Here is a 15,496-nt window from a genome sequence, read left to right as displayed (position 1 = left end):
TGAATTGTGTTACTGACCAGGTGTAGGCCAATCACAAAATGGGGCGGAGCTCCCCTAAAAGGCATCTGATCGAAAACAGTCGAATGCCGCAACACGTCCTACGTAAATAATATTTTGAAAAATGAATTTAAAAAACTTCAAAATCGAGGATGCACACCTTCGTGCCATGCGTAAGCTACATACGAAATCTGAGGTCAGTCTGACTAACGGTCAGAGAGATATGCCCTAGTTTCCATGGTTTTATTGATAATAATAAAACCAAAACCAATAAAACCATGGAAAATGTCTAGATATCAGCTCTTAAATTAAACTCTTTTGAGCTATTTTTGTTGTCATTATATTTGTCCAAACAAATGTATCTTTAGTTGTACCAGGCATATAAATGAACAAATGCAATGAAGAAAACAAGGGTGGTCTAATAATTTTTCCATGACTATATATAGGATGAGAATGGGGGGTGTCCTACATAGGTCAGCAGAGAACGACGGCACTTTACGTATCATCAGTGCACAAATAAAATAACTTTAATCAGGATTATTGTGACGTTTCAGTCGTTTTTTTTCTAACAAGACAAATATTATGATGTGAATACTCACCGGTAACAGTCAGATCATACTGTGCCTCTTCACCGCACTTGTTGCCTTCTTCGTTGAACCTTCTGCAGGTGTAACGGCCATCATCTTCAAATGTCACCTTCTTTATAATCAGAGAATAATTCTGTGGAACACTCAGTCTGTTAGCTCTGTCACCTTGGAGAATCTTCCCATGTTCAAACAGCGCTGTTGTTTTGTCTGAGCGACTCAAGAGCCAGGTAACACTGTTGCATTCACTCTGGTCGTCATTTATACAAGACAGATTAACGTGACCTCCGACAGCAGAAGAGATGACGATTGGATTCTCTACAGTTTCTGGTGACAGAATGAGAAAGAAACAACTTAAATTTGAGTATCTATGTAATCTTATGTTTAAGGCCAGGATTTTAACGTGTTAATTAAGATTAATTAATTACACAAAAAGTAACGCGTTAAAAAAATTGACGCATTTTAATTGCACTTATTTTTGCACCGTGGAACGTTTCTCACTGGATGAGTTTCAGGTGGACCGATTATACTGGAGCACCAACTAGCGTTGATGAGTTCAGACAACAACAAACCACAGTGAACATGAAGGAAGAAGCTGATGAGACCTTTGGTTGGCCCCGTGGATGATGGGACATTTAGTTACTAAAAACCAACGGATGGAAGCGTCGATAAGAGCATGATTGTGTTGCTATGCAACAAGGAATTTGCATATCACCGCAGCACATCCAGCCTCAAGTATCACCTCAATGCTAAACATATAGCAGCTAGCGGCTAGTGTTGTAGCTAACGTGGATTGTGTTTTACTTAATCAAAGTATTCTAGTTTACAGAAGGTCTACCTACCTATAGGCTACCTGGATTTATGAAATGTACTATATTTATAAATATGCTATTGCTACACTTAATGGCAAAAATTGCACTTGTCTGTTGGACTTGAACAAAAATAAACAATATTTGTGTTGCTTAAGCTTATGTATTCAGTCATTATTCAATGGTATACTAAAAAATCCATGTGAAAAAAATTATTTCTCACTGTTCTCAGGTCAAATATTTATTATGCGATTAAAATGCAATTTAATTTTGATTTTTTGATTAATTAATTACAAAGCCTCAAATTAATTAGATTTTTTTTTTTTAAATCGAGTCCCGGCCCTAGTTATGATGCTTAACTTCTAGTATAAATTTGTCTTGACTCTAAACTAAACTCAGCAACTTTTTCCTCCACTACCATTAAGTTACTTACATTAACAAAATTTTAAAATTGCATCCTTACCTTTAAACTGAAGCACGAGAATCAGAAATAAAAAAGTGTTCATCAAGCTGGCTGCAGCCATCACTCTTCCCCGTCTCTCTGCTGTTGACACTCTGAGCTGAGCGCCTATAGCCTCTGCATATATACACACTACTTCCTGTGACGAGTGAAGTGTGACTTCCTCATAACGAGTTTGAGTCAGTTTGCTTAATGTGTGTAGGTGGAAGATTAGACTGACTTCATCATATGGAAATTTGTCCTCGGGGAGGTCATCTACAGGTTATGCACATCATTTAAACCACGACATCATGACTTCTTCGCCCCCACTTTGAGTTCATTTCACTTCTTTGGAAACTAAATCTAATTTTATACAGTCTATGATTAAAAACAAAGTTATATCCATCCATACAAACTTAGTTAAGACCAGTGGTGCAAGAAGTATTCTGATCCTTTACTGCAGTAAAAGTACTAATACCACACTGTGAAATTACTCCACTAGTAGTAAGTTAAGTAAGTTAGTCCTGCATTCAAAACTTACTGAAGTAAAAGTATCAAAAGTAACAGCATCAAAATGTATAAAGTATCAAAAAGGAAAAGTACTCGTTTTGCTGGAACACCATTAAAAAAACACCACATTTTGAGATGTCCAAATAAATGTGTGGGGAAAAAAAAATCACGAAATTTTTTAAATGCTCCAATACTCTCAAAATAGTCTTATTATAGTCTGTTGATACATGTAGTAGGGTGGCATTTCCATAAATAAATAAAAAACAATGTCAAAAATTTGGAATTTGAAAAAAATGGACCCACTCAGATTGTTATTTACATTCTAAATATATTATTAAATTATTTGTATCTAAAGGTAGGGCTCATTTGAACTACTTAATATACTGTTGTGAGCCTAGATAAAATTCAAAAATGTAGTGGAGTAAAAAGTTCAATATTTGCCTCAAAATGCAGTGAAGTAGAAGTATAAAGTTACATAAAATGGAAATACTCAAGTACCTCAAAATTGTATTTAAGTTCAGTACTTCAGTAAATGTACTTTGTTAAGTTCTACCACTGGTAAGGACAATAATCTGGTTTATATATCAGCATGAATCAAGCAACAAATTAGAGGTCAGAGGTCACAGCCTGGAAGGAGATTTTTGTGTTGAGACAGAGGACTGATGTGTTTCCAGACGAGTTCTCAGGAAATTGATTGCTCAGGCTGGTGACAGAACTTCTCCTTCGGTCAGAGAAACTTCCCACAAACACACAAATTAAAGTACAGTAAATAACTACAGGTACGTCTCAAAAAATTTGAATATCATGAAAAAGTTCAATATTTTTTGCCAATCATTTTAGAAAGTGAAACTCATACATTATATAGATTCATTACACATATAGTGAATTATTTCAAGCCTGTTTTTCTTGTAATTTTGATGATTCTGGCTGAGACATAATGAAAACACAAAACTCAGTGTCTCAGAAAGTTAGAATATAGTGAAAAAGTTCAATATGTGAGTCTACAGTCAGTGGTGATTTGGGACAATGTCATTCATTTTCCAACAGGACTTGGCACCTGCCCACACTGGCAAAGGTACCAAAAGCTGCTTCAATGACCATGGTGTTACTGGGCTGGACTGGCCAGCAAACTGGGCTGACCTCAACCCCATAGGAGTCTATGGGCTGTTGTCAAGAGGAAGGTGAGAGACACCAGATGACCTGAAGGCTGCTATAAAAGCAACATGGTGCTGTAGGCTGATCTCCTCCATGCCACCAAGTATTAATGCACTAATTCATGCAAAAGGAGCCCAACCAAGTATTGAGTGTATAGAAATGAACACTTTTCAGAAGCTTGACATTTGAGTTTAAAATATCCTTTTTTTATTGATCTTATGTAATATTCTAATTTTCTGAGACAATGAGTTTTGTGTTTTCATGATCTGTAAGCCATAATCATCAAAATTACAAGTACAGGCTAAATACTAAATACAGGCTTGAAATATTTCACTCTACGCATAATGAATCTATATAATGTACGAGATGAGATGTACCTGTATGTACAGAGGGCTGAAAACGTAGGTATTAGTCCAGTATTATAAAGTTTGTAGAATCGATAAAATACATTTCTTCCATTACTGTATACCTACTTTTGCAGCCTCCTTTTTATGCTTTGATTACCACAAGCTGAGTGCCATTATACTCAAGAGAAAGCAACACACACCAGAACAACCTATACCAGCGGTCTCAAACTAGTGGCCCTTGTGACGATATTTTGTGGCCCCCACCTTGATGTGAAAGTTTAATGTGAGTTTTTATATAAATGGCACTTTACCGTGTTGTGTGTGGAAGGTCTCTTTAATCTTTTAAAAAGTCTTTTTTTAATAATTGTGTCTTTTTTTTGTAATTTAGTGTCTTCTTTTGGTAATGTTGTGTCTTTTTTTAGTAATTTTGTATTTTTTTGGCAATTTTGTGTCTTTTTTTTGTAATTTTGTATTTTTTTGGTAATTTTGTGTCTTTTTTAAAATAATGTTGTGTCTTTTTTGGCAATTCTGTGTCTTTTTTGGTCATTTTGTTTATTTTTTAAGTAATTTCATTTGTTTCTGTCATTTTGTGTCTTTTTTTAGTCATTTTGTGTCTTTTTTTGGTCATTTTGATACTGCCTCCAGCGGCCCCAGGTAATTTGAGTTTGAGACCCCTGATCTAGAGTGATAAACAGGACTACAGATAAGAAAAAACATATGCATTTTTGACTTAGATTAAACTATCCCTTCAATGTAGGTGTGAAGTTAATTTCTGACAACAAACCATCTGTGGCTCATCATCCGTTTCCAATAGCTCACTATTGACCTCACTGGAAAAACTATAATTATGTGTTAAATGGAGGTTAGTCACATCTATCACAATCTATTCTGAGCTGCTGTCAGTTATCAGTAACACATCACTTCCTCATTGTGGCCGTTTTTCTGTTTAAGTTGCCCAAGTTATGTTCCTGGATGCTCTGTCGACATCACCGTGTCTTCAACATTTACAACACTCTTATCCACACTTTAGTAAACAGGGCGGATCCACCACCAACAACAATAATAATTATCAAGCAGTGTTAGAAGAAACAAGCAGAAAATAAAGTTTAGATATAAACCGGAGGAGAAAAGTAGAGGATAATGCTTTTAAAACCTTATTGGCGACCGTTTAAAAATTCCCTATATTTGTTTAATTATGTTATATTTGGATAATTACAAAAAGGCCAACAGCTCAGATAATTGGCTCCACCGTAGCTTTGCTCTTTCCCACAGGCCTGTGAGAGAACAGTTTATGTTCCCACAGAATCAAGATGTGACTACAAACTGTATTTTATCTAGTTTATGCTGGGCTGACACCAAAATATTTCCACAGTCCCAGACTAAAAACTGAAAGTCTTTAGTAAATCTAGGAGTTTTACTGGAGTCACAACGCTCCCGTCATCTCCATCGTTAGTTTAAGGTAGTAATCTGCACTGTTTCATATCAGTCTTTTCCTAGTCTTGGGTTTGGATCATATCAAACGTGTTTGATGTTATCTCAAGTCTCATTGATGTAAAACAATCACCAACCAATAGATGAGCGGGGGAAAGGTCCCTGGTTCCAGACCGGCCAGTAAAACCACTTCCACAGGAAAAAGTAATATCACAATAATGCTAGTAAACTCAGTCCTAAATACATATATAGTTATGTCATATATTTATGGCCACAAGCGGGATTTTGGGGGCGCTGTTTCTTAGTAAAGAGAACAGTAAGGAGACCCAGTTAAAATGTATAAATAAATGTATACATAAATAAGTAATAAATAATTGATGATTAATGTGTGATTAACTAAATGAAACTTGATAGAGCTGATAGATATAATTATTCAATTAAACACATTATAATCAAATAGGACATAAATGTATATCAAGAATTCATTTCTAAATGTTCCTTTATTTTTCCTGTAAAATAGTCAACTTTTCATGTCAGAAAAACAGAAACCCTTTTTCAGCTTTGTGAGGGGGCATTCACAGTTCTGTGATTTCCCTGATGTTCATGAACGCGACATTCACTAAGGGGCTGAGAAGCCTGTCAGTCATGGTCGTTCCCATGACAACGGGTTGTTTTGAGGTGGGCGGGAACTGGGGATGTCCTGAGAGCCGGTGTTACATCCCTACTGGTTTCCACACCAACTGGTTTCCGTACGCGTGCGTGCGTCAACATCAGCAGCTGTGGCCCCGCTCTGTCGGCAGATTCGTCACATATTTATAAACATAATACCTGGCGTTTTACGAGTCGCATCTCCTATCTACTGGGGGGAACATCGTTTAATAAGTGAACACTACATCACAGCTGCCTATAAAAAAAAGAAATGTATGAAAATAAAATGTTTGAGAGATCACTAAGAGCTGGATTCGAACTCACCTAAGCAAAATTAAATAGCACATTATCCATCAGCTATACAGGTTGAGCCATTCGTCTTCTTTTGGTCTCCGTGACTTCAATTATCTATCCTTCAAGTTGCTTACGTCAGTGTCCAGGTAACATTTTGTTTCGGCCCGATCTAAACCAACTGGTTTCCTTGAGCTGAACATAAACAAATACCGAACGTATTTATCACGTTTCTCCCTCTCTCTCTCACTGCCCGTGTCTCGACCGAGGCCATGTCATATTAACCACTTTATGAACCCCATATGAAACATATTGTGACAAATAAATACTTTTAAAAAGTGACGATCTAATTCAGACAATACTTCTCTGGTCAAAATACTCGAACTTGTGTATGTCCATGCTTTTCAAATGCACAAAGTCCACGCACACGTCTTGTAATTTTGTTCCGACTGTACATCATAATCCGGATGGAGCAGTAAAGTAGCTAATCAACATTTAGCACGGAAAACGAGTTTAAAAGATAGATTCGAACTCGCCACAGAAAAAAATAAAAAGCTTAAAAATATTTCTGAGCTTCAATTATATATTCATGAAATTGCCTACCTCAGTGTCCAGGTAACATTTTGTTTTGGCTCGACCTAAAACAACTGGTTACCTTGAGCTGAACAGAGAAAATTACCGAACATATTTATCAAGTTCTTCCCTCGCTCACTCACTGCCCCTGTCTTGACCGAGGCTACTGTCCAATTAACCACTTTATGAGCCACATATGAAACATATTGTGGCATATAAATACTTTTAAAAGTGAAGATCTAACTAGCCAATTTTAAAAGTAATACTTTTAAATACTTTTTGAAGCTCATGTGCATTTGAAAAGCATGGACATACACAAGTTCGAGTATTTTGACCAGAGAAGTATTGTCTGAATTAGATCGTCACTTTTTAAAAGTATTTATTTGTCACAATATGTTTCATATGGGGTTCATAAAGTGGTTAATATGACATGGCCTCGGTCGAGACACGGGCAGTGAGAGAGAGAGGGAGAAACGTAATAAATACGTTCGGTATTTGTTTATGTTCAGCTCAAGGAAACCAGTTGGTTTAGATCGGGCCGAAACAAAATGTTACCTGGACACTGACGTAAGCAACTTGAAGGATAGATAATTGAAGTCACGGAGACCAAAAGAAGACGAATGGCTCAACCTGTATAGCTGATGGATAATGTGCTATTTAATTTTGCTTAGGTGAGTTCGAATCCAGCTCTTAGCGATCTCTCAAACATTTTATTTTCATACATTTCTTTTTTTTATAGGCAGCTGTGATGTAGTGTTCACTTATTAAACGATGTTCCCCCCAGTAGATAGGAGATGCGACTCGTAAAACGCCAGGTATTATGTTTATAAATATGTGACGAATCTGCCGACAGAGCGGGGCCACAGCTGCTGATGTTGACGCACGCACGCGTAAACCAGTTGGTGTGGAAACCAGTAGGGATGTAACACCGGCAGGCGAGAGAGCCGAGCTAACGGTTGGTAAGTTCATGATAATGACAGAAGTTGGTTAGCTTGTTTTGGTGTTAGCTACGGCCCACAGAAGCAGGTTTGTTCACGAATAAAGCACCGTGAAACCAGCTGATGGTAGTTAATATACTGAGGAACGGTACAATATATTAAAATATACCAACAATCACCTGCTATGCTAGTTTCACTTGCCGGTTGGCGTTATGGTGGCGTCGGTCTCCTTCTGAGAAGCTTCATCTTCATCTTCATCTGGTTGTTTGTATCTGTTTTTTTCTCCGGCCTGTTCTGCTGAAGCTGCAGTGTCACACGAAGTGTCTGTGGGTTCAGTGGCACACTTCAGAAAACACTGGAAAAGTGTCTGGCGTTGTTTTTGTTTCATCTCGTTGTAGTTCACGCGCTGATTTTCTCCTTTGTGCCGAGAAAGCCCGCGAAATTAATTTATTGCCGTTTTCATCAACGGACAACGGAAGCCTCAGAGGTCCAAACATCATGTGAACACAGACTGCGTTGATTTAATGCAGCGGTTCCCAAACTTTTTTTTAGCCGCGCACCCCCTTCTATGTCCCATTAAAAAAAAAAACACACCTTAAAAAAAAAAAAAAATGCAATAAGCTTTTTTATAGCCATATTAAATGTGGCATGTTTAATCATGCTCAAATGACCAGAACACGCATATAATAAAATAATCACAATCACAACAATGCGTTCTCCCATTTAGTATTCATCTGAAACACAGTTTCAATATAATGCAAGAAAGTTATGCGCAATCTTCCACTTTTAATAGCAAAGAGGATGAATGACAGGATCAGAGGCAGAAAGCAGATATGCCTGCATTTATTAATTAATTTATATTACAGTTTTTGATTTTACATTTTACAATGGAAATGTTTATTTACACGTCTTTATTGTGTGTGTGTGTGTGTGTGTGGGGGGGGGGGGGGGGCACTTTGGGAATCCCTGATTTAATGAATTAATCAACATCTGAAAACTCTTATTGTTACTGTATTGCTCTCGAATCAAGTGGATATATGAAAAATAAATAAATAAATCTAGCGAGTATATAGAGTATACTGGCGTATCAGAATAAACCACTGGGTATACACGCAAATCACTCCCCTTTTCCAGTGGGTATACGGCGTATACCTGTGTATCACATAGACTACACCACTGTGTTAAATTAAACTCTTAAATCACACCTCACTTTGACTCATGCACTTTTTGGTTACGTAACAGTAACTCTGGGCAACAATATCCACAGAGCTGAGAGAAGAGGACAGGAGAGGCTGGAAACATGACAATACTTCAATATGTACAATATGTGGAGACACACTCAATATTCATGACATTTCTAGGCAACTGAAAAAAGTGTTTATATATAAATTCCATTTTATTCATTTTTTAAAAAATGAAAAATAATTTATTAGAGAAATTCAATTTTTTTTAAAGATGTATTTATGATTTATGTCATTCTAACTTTGTTATTCTGCACAAAGACATATTTAAGTTGTCCCCACTTCTAGCCATGATTGTGCTGATTCCATAGAGCTGCAGGACTTATAGATTTATATATATTTGCAGTGAAATACAAGGACATGGTGAGGAAAATGTAAAAAAGAGCACAAAAACACACACCCTGAAACAGCTTGTTGGAGCTCAGAAGGTTAACACAACATCTCAAAGTGAAATTCATGTTTTCATATAAAACAATGCTGTGAAGAGATGTGTAACAGCAGTGGTGGACTGGTTTCTCTGGTTTCTTTGTGGATCAGGGGAGTCTGACAGAAACAGAAGGTTCTCCGATGTTTTCATAGTTCACTGTCCCATCATGTCCATCTTCATGAGCCTGTAAAAAACAAATAAAAGATCAATCGAACATAAAAACGTTGAACTCAAATCATTTTGTTATGACGACCCCCCAAAAAACTCTTTCAGTTTGAGTTCATAATAAGTTCTTATTAACTCACCTTGTTGTCACCAGCTGCTCTCTGGCTCCCTGGGAAATAAAACACAGTTTAGATCATGGGTCTCAAACTCGCGGCCCCCGGGCCAATTGCGGCCCTCGTGATGATATTTTGTGGCCCCCACCTTGATATGAAAGTTTGGTCATTGTGTCTTTTTGAAGTAATTTAGGTTTTTTTCTGTCATTTTGTGTCTTTTTTATAGTAATTTTGTGTCTTTTTTTAGTAATTTTTTTTTTTTTTTTGTCATTTTGTGTCTTTTTTTAGTAATTTTTTTTTTTTTTATCATTTTGTGTCTTTTTTAAGTATTTTTTTTCTGTCATTTTGTGTCTTTTTTTTTGTAATTATGCGTCTTTTTTTGTCATTTTGTGTCTTTTTTAAGTAATTTAGTTTTTTTCTGTAATTTTTTGTCATTTTGTGTCTTTTTTGGTCGTTTTGTGTCTTTTTTTAGTAATTTTGTGTCTTTTTTAAGTACTTTAGTTTTTTTTCTGTCATTTTGTGTCTTTTTTCTTTTTAGTAATTTTTTCTCTTTTTTTGGTCATTTTGATACTGCCTCCAGTGGCCCCCAGGTAATTTGAGTTTGAGACCCCTGGTTTAGGCTGTAAAAGTGACAGTTTGTGTGAATCAGTCTGAACAAGATGTTGGTGTAAATTTTGTCACCTCGATCTGTGATGAGAAGAACAGTGATCACAGTCACCAGGAGGAGTTCAGCCACACGCATCACCAAAGCCACGTAGTTCAGAGCGGACCAGCCTGCAACACACAAATAAAACCAGAGAAGAATCAGATCTGGATTATTGCAAAACAGCTTTCACACACAAGGATTTTGCTTTGGTGCGTTCGTGCATAACAAAAAATGGATTAGAAGAAAAATACATGTACACAACATAGCTTTTTTATTTTTAAATGTGAGTTGTTCCTCCACTTTGTTTCTCAACAACTATTGGCTTTAAAAATGTGCATCTAAAATATCTGGATTCATACTTCCAATACTTCCAACATTTTGGTGCCAATCATGTATGTTTCACACGTTACAAACAATAATGTGTAAATTGGCAAAATTTAACTGATTGCTCAATGTTTCACATTTTAAATGATGAACAAAAGAATACCTTTATAAAAACGTATTTGTGATATCAACTGTTGACCTGCTATCTCCCCCTAAAAAACACCCCTGTCTCCCGGCCCCAATTCTCAAGAAAAAATTAAGCAGCATTTGTGGGCTTCCAGTAGAGGTGCGAGTGAAATTACCGTCATGTCACCATGTTGACTGTAAAGAACAACTTCTCAGCTATCAGAAACCCTTTAAATTTTTCTGATAGCGTAAACTATTTAGTAATTATGGCAATCTAAAGTGTGCAAAAGGGTTAAACTTGCATTCTCTTTAATGACCAGCAGGAGGCAACTCCAATGGTTGCAAAAAGAAATCAATTGGTATGAAAGTCAACAGGAAAATTACCCTCTCACAATAAGTTTATGATCTCAATCACATTAGGCCTGTCACAATAACAATTTTTGTTAGATGATATATTATCCCAGAAAGTAATTTTTTTTTAAGGTTTCATAATGTACAAAAACAACTTTGCACTTATGTGCAAACTTTTGTCTGAAGCTGCTGTGACACTATAATTTCCTGTAAATCTAAAAAACTGAAGTGGTGTCCAAAAACTTGTCGCTTTGACACAAATTAAGACACTTGAAATAAAGCAGCATTTGTGCATAATTAACATTGCCAGCTCACATATTTGTTCTATGTTATGAGTAAATTACTCACCCTCATGTGGGCATCCTGTTGTTTCTGCATCTTCACCTTCTATACTGCTTGAACTATTGTCATGTTTCGAGCCTCTCCTGTCCTCTACCCTCAGCTCTGTGTAAACAGATTTTCAGTGAATATTTGTCACGTGAACGTTCGTCTCAGCAGAATCAATCATGGCTTCACAGTGTCTCTGAGCAGCAGAATTTACTGTTTTTTAACAGGATCTAGTTATTCCAAACAGTTTATTTTTGGTAATTTTTTTAAATGACACATGTAAAATAACGTGATTCTGACAGAAATATCACAGCTCCCTCGTTTTCTTACCTGACGGCTGGGCACTGAAGTCAAACAGAGTCCCTTTTCCGCTGTTATCAGCCACTTTACACTTGAGCAAACCACGATTGCCCAACGTGTAAATAGGATGAGAACTTGGAAATGTCACATTGGCGGTGCAGTTAAACTGGGATGAGTCTTTACCCTCGTACTGCCAGTTCACGGTGTGTTTACACCGTCCATATGTCGCCACGGAGCAGTGAAAAGTCACCTTATCAGCATCCTTCTGTTCAGTCACTGGTGCAGAAGGAGATATTGTGAGAAAAAAAACAGTAAAAACAACTTTATCACTGTAATTATGATTATTCTAATGTTTCAGCATATTGTTCTAACATTGTCATTAGGGCTGGGCGATATGGCCAAAATCTTCTATCCCTTTATAGGTAATTTCATATCCCAAGAACGATATATACCACAGTATAGCATGTTTTCTGGTTATTTAGTTAATGAATATGAAATAACTACATGGTAAAGCCTAGTTTTGCATGCTCCATACTCAGTGTTCTCTCCAACTTTGCCCCCACCTGCAAGGAAAAGAACGTAAAGTGTCATCTAAATGACGTTAACTTGCTGTAACGCAATTTGTCTGCTGTTTTTTGACATTGCAATACAAATATTATAGAAAAAAAGTAATTTTATATTATTTGGGTGATAGATATTGTTATATTGCCCAGCCCAAGTCCTTGTTATTATCAAATTAGACAATGTAATTTTGTATCACGATAAAAAAAGAAATAATTTGGTATGAAAGTCTATCTATCTATCTATCTATCTAATTAACAATATTATTTATGCCACAAATATAATAATATAATAGGACTATAATGCAAGAACATCCTCTAAAAAGAAATGTCATCTAAATGACGTTAACTTGTTGTACCTTAATTTGGCCACTGGTTCTTGACATTGCAATAAAAATATTATAGATAAAAAAGTATATTTATATCGTTAAGTTGATATATATTGTCATATTGCCCAGCCCTACTGCTTGTCATTATCAAATTAGATAGAAAATGTAATTTTGTATCACAACATCACAATATTTGTTAAATATAATATGACTAATACCCTTTCAAAAAAACATCATCAAATGATGTTAACTTGCTGTAAAGCAATCGGCCACTGGTTTTTGACATTGCTATACAAACATTATAGATACAAATGTTAAAAGTTGATAGATAATGACATATTGCCCAGCCCTAGTACTTGTTATTATAAAATTAGACAATGTAATTTTGTATCAGGACATCTCGATATGTTTTTGTCCCGATATGATGAAAAACAATAAATTATTGTCTTGAATTATTGCCCAGCCCTAGCTGACATCATGATGAACATACTCACTTTTAACAACAGACAGAAGCAACTCAAAATATGAGGTGCGGCGTTCTCCTTTTTTGCGTTTGGGTTCACAGGAATAATACCCAGCGTCCTGCTCTGTGACGTTCTTTATAACCAGAGAACAGTTCTCGGAGACACTCAGTCTGTCTGATTTAGAGTTCCCTCCTCGACCCACGGACGCTGTTCTTGCTGTGAATTGTTTCCAGCCAATGACTGTACAGTTATCCAGACCAGTCGTCACATTCTCACAAGGCAGAGTGATTTTATCTCCAACTCGGACAGTAAAGATGCTGCTGAACTGTCCGTTAGCTGCTGCTGAGAGAATGACAGAGAAATATACAGAATAAGACTATTAATGCCAGTGTAAAGATTAGAGGTAGCCTGGGTATACCTATACTGCCTTGCACGCTCGATTTCATTTTGAACCTGCAGCCAGTCAGGCAACTACAGCCGTTTCTTAGCCTGTTAGCCGTTTCCCTGTTTTAGGGATCCAATCACAGAACGGGGAGGGACGGCAAGACGATGACGCGTACTACTCGGCAGACAGACTTGTAGTTTTGTAGTTTTTTTACGGATCCAACATGGCTGCAGCAGACGTGAAGCTCTCTTTAGCTGTAGACGGCGTTTTAAATAGTTTAGAGCCAAAGTTGATTTTAAAAGAAGAACAACGTTTGACTTTACACTCCTGTTTCACCACCAAAAAGGATGTTTTAGCCTTGCTTCTGACAGGATTTGGCCAAAGCCTAATCTACCAACTAGCCCCGCTACCGCTCGCTGCTGTAACCACGGTGATCTCGTTACGAGCCGGGGGACAGCGGAGCCCCCAGAGACCCCCAGCAGCTCGTCTACTGACCATAAAATCAGTGGATGTGTGGCTGAATGATATGGTGGGGAATAAGGCGTAAAAATAAATAATCTTGCAGAAAGCGAGAACTGGAGAAGCAAAGCAGCAGCAACACTCTCTCACAGACACACACACACACACACACACACTGCCTGTAGACTGTGAGCAGCCAGAGTCAGAACATGCTGCAGAAAAACTTTGCAGAAGCAGAATTGAGCATTTTAGTCTCAAAGTAGAGATGGGCTAGTCCGGCTATGTAAACATCCATTTCTGTCGCTCTACATACGTCATCTGGTATAAATGACGCCAAGTATCGATATTTAGCCGGCGGGCCGTCAGTATTTTTGCCTTTTTTGTTTTTTTCTGGAGGCTATATCGGGCTCACTTCTAGTAATATACTGGAGTTACGAGTTAGTAAGATCTAAGGAATCTATAGGCACCATGTGCGTCAGGATATGATGTCGGGAAGTTGTTGAAATAACGCTGCGAAGTTAGGCTTTTTTTATGCTTCATTAAAAAAAAAAATTAAGAGCAGTGAAGCTGCTGAAGTTGGGGGAAGTTTGATAAATGCTGCAGTTGTTGTCATCCAACATGTTTGATATCAGTTCAGTTTGACTGAATACTTTGTTGGTCATTCTGTGGGTTTGACTCTCATTGTGGAGAAATAAATTAAAAGATTTAAGGAATCTATAGGCACCATGTGCGTCAGGATATTGTTTCGCGAAGTTGTCGAAATAACGCTTCAAAGTTAGGCTATTTTTTTATTTTTCATGGTGATTTTCAAAACACTCGTGACCTCTGACATCATGCTATCTCAATGAAAATAGGCTCTCTGGGTTTCCACAAGTCTCCTATTTACATACATGGTTGTTTCTCAATTCAGAACGCATGAAGGAAATAACACAATCCATTACTTTCTTAATTTGCAAAGACTAGAGGTTGTGGAAAAAGATGGTTTTATCTACATGTTAAAGACACTGGAACCAGTTATGTGACTCTGTCGCAACGTTAAAAGTTTGATAAAATGCTGCAGTTGTTGTCGTCCATACATGTTTAATGTCAGTTCAGTTTGACTGAATACTTTGTTGGTCAGTCTGTGGGTTTGACTCTTATTGTGGAGAAATAAAAAGACTGAAGTGAGATGAATAGACTGAGAATTTTCTCTTATTTGACAAAACAATCCTTGATTTAATTTAATTTTGTGGACACAAAATGCAGTTAAACTGTTGTAAATTGTAATATATTGTATCACAATATTCACCATATCATAAAATGCTTTAAATCGCAATAATATCGTATCGTGACTCAAGTATCGGGATAAAATTGTACCTCTAATAAAGATAATTTTCAGTTTGTATCTGTGCCTCATGATTGGTTTTAAACAGTTTCTCACCAGAAAACATATAGAGAATAAGAAAGAACATATTTTTTAAGTGTTTTTGTTATCCTTACCTGTAAACTGAAGCAGCAGAACCACAAATAAAGTCATTTTAATCCATCTGAGTTCAGCCATAGCTCCTCTTCGACGTA

Source organism: Centropristis striata, chromosome 18 (assembly GCF_030273125.1).
Source record: "Centropristis striata isolate RG_2023a ecotype Rhode Island chromosome 18, C.striata_1.0, whole genome shotgun sequence".
Taxonomy (NCBI): Eukaryota; Metazoa; Chordata; class Actinopteri; order Perciformes; family Serranidae; genus Centropristis; species Centropristis striata.
This window is presented reverse-complemented; position numbering follows the sequence as displayed.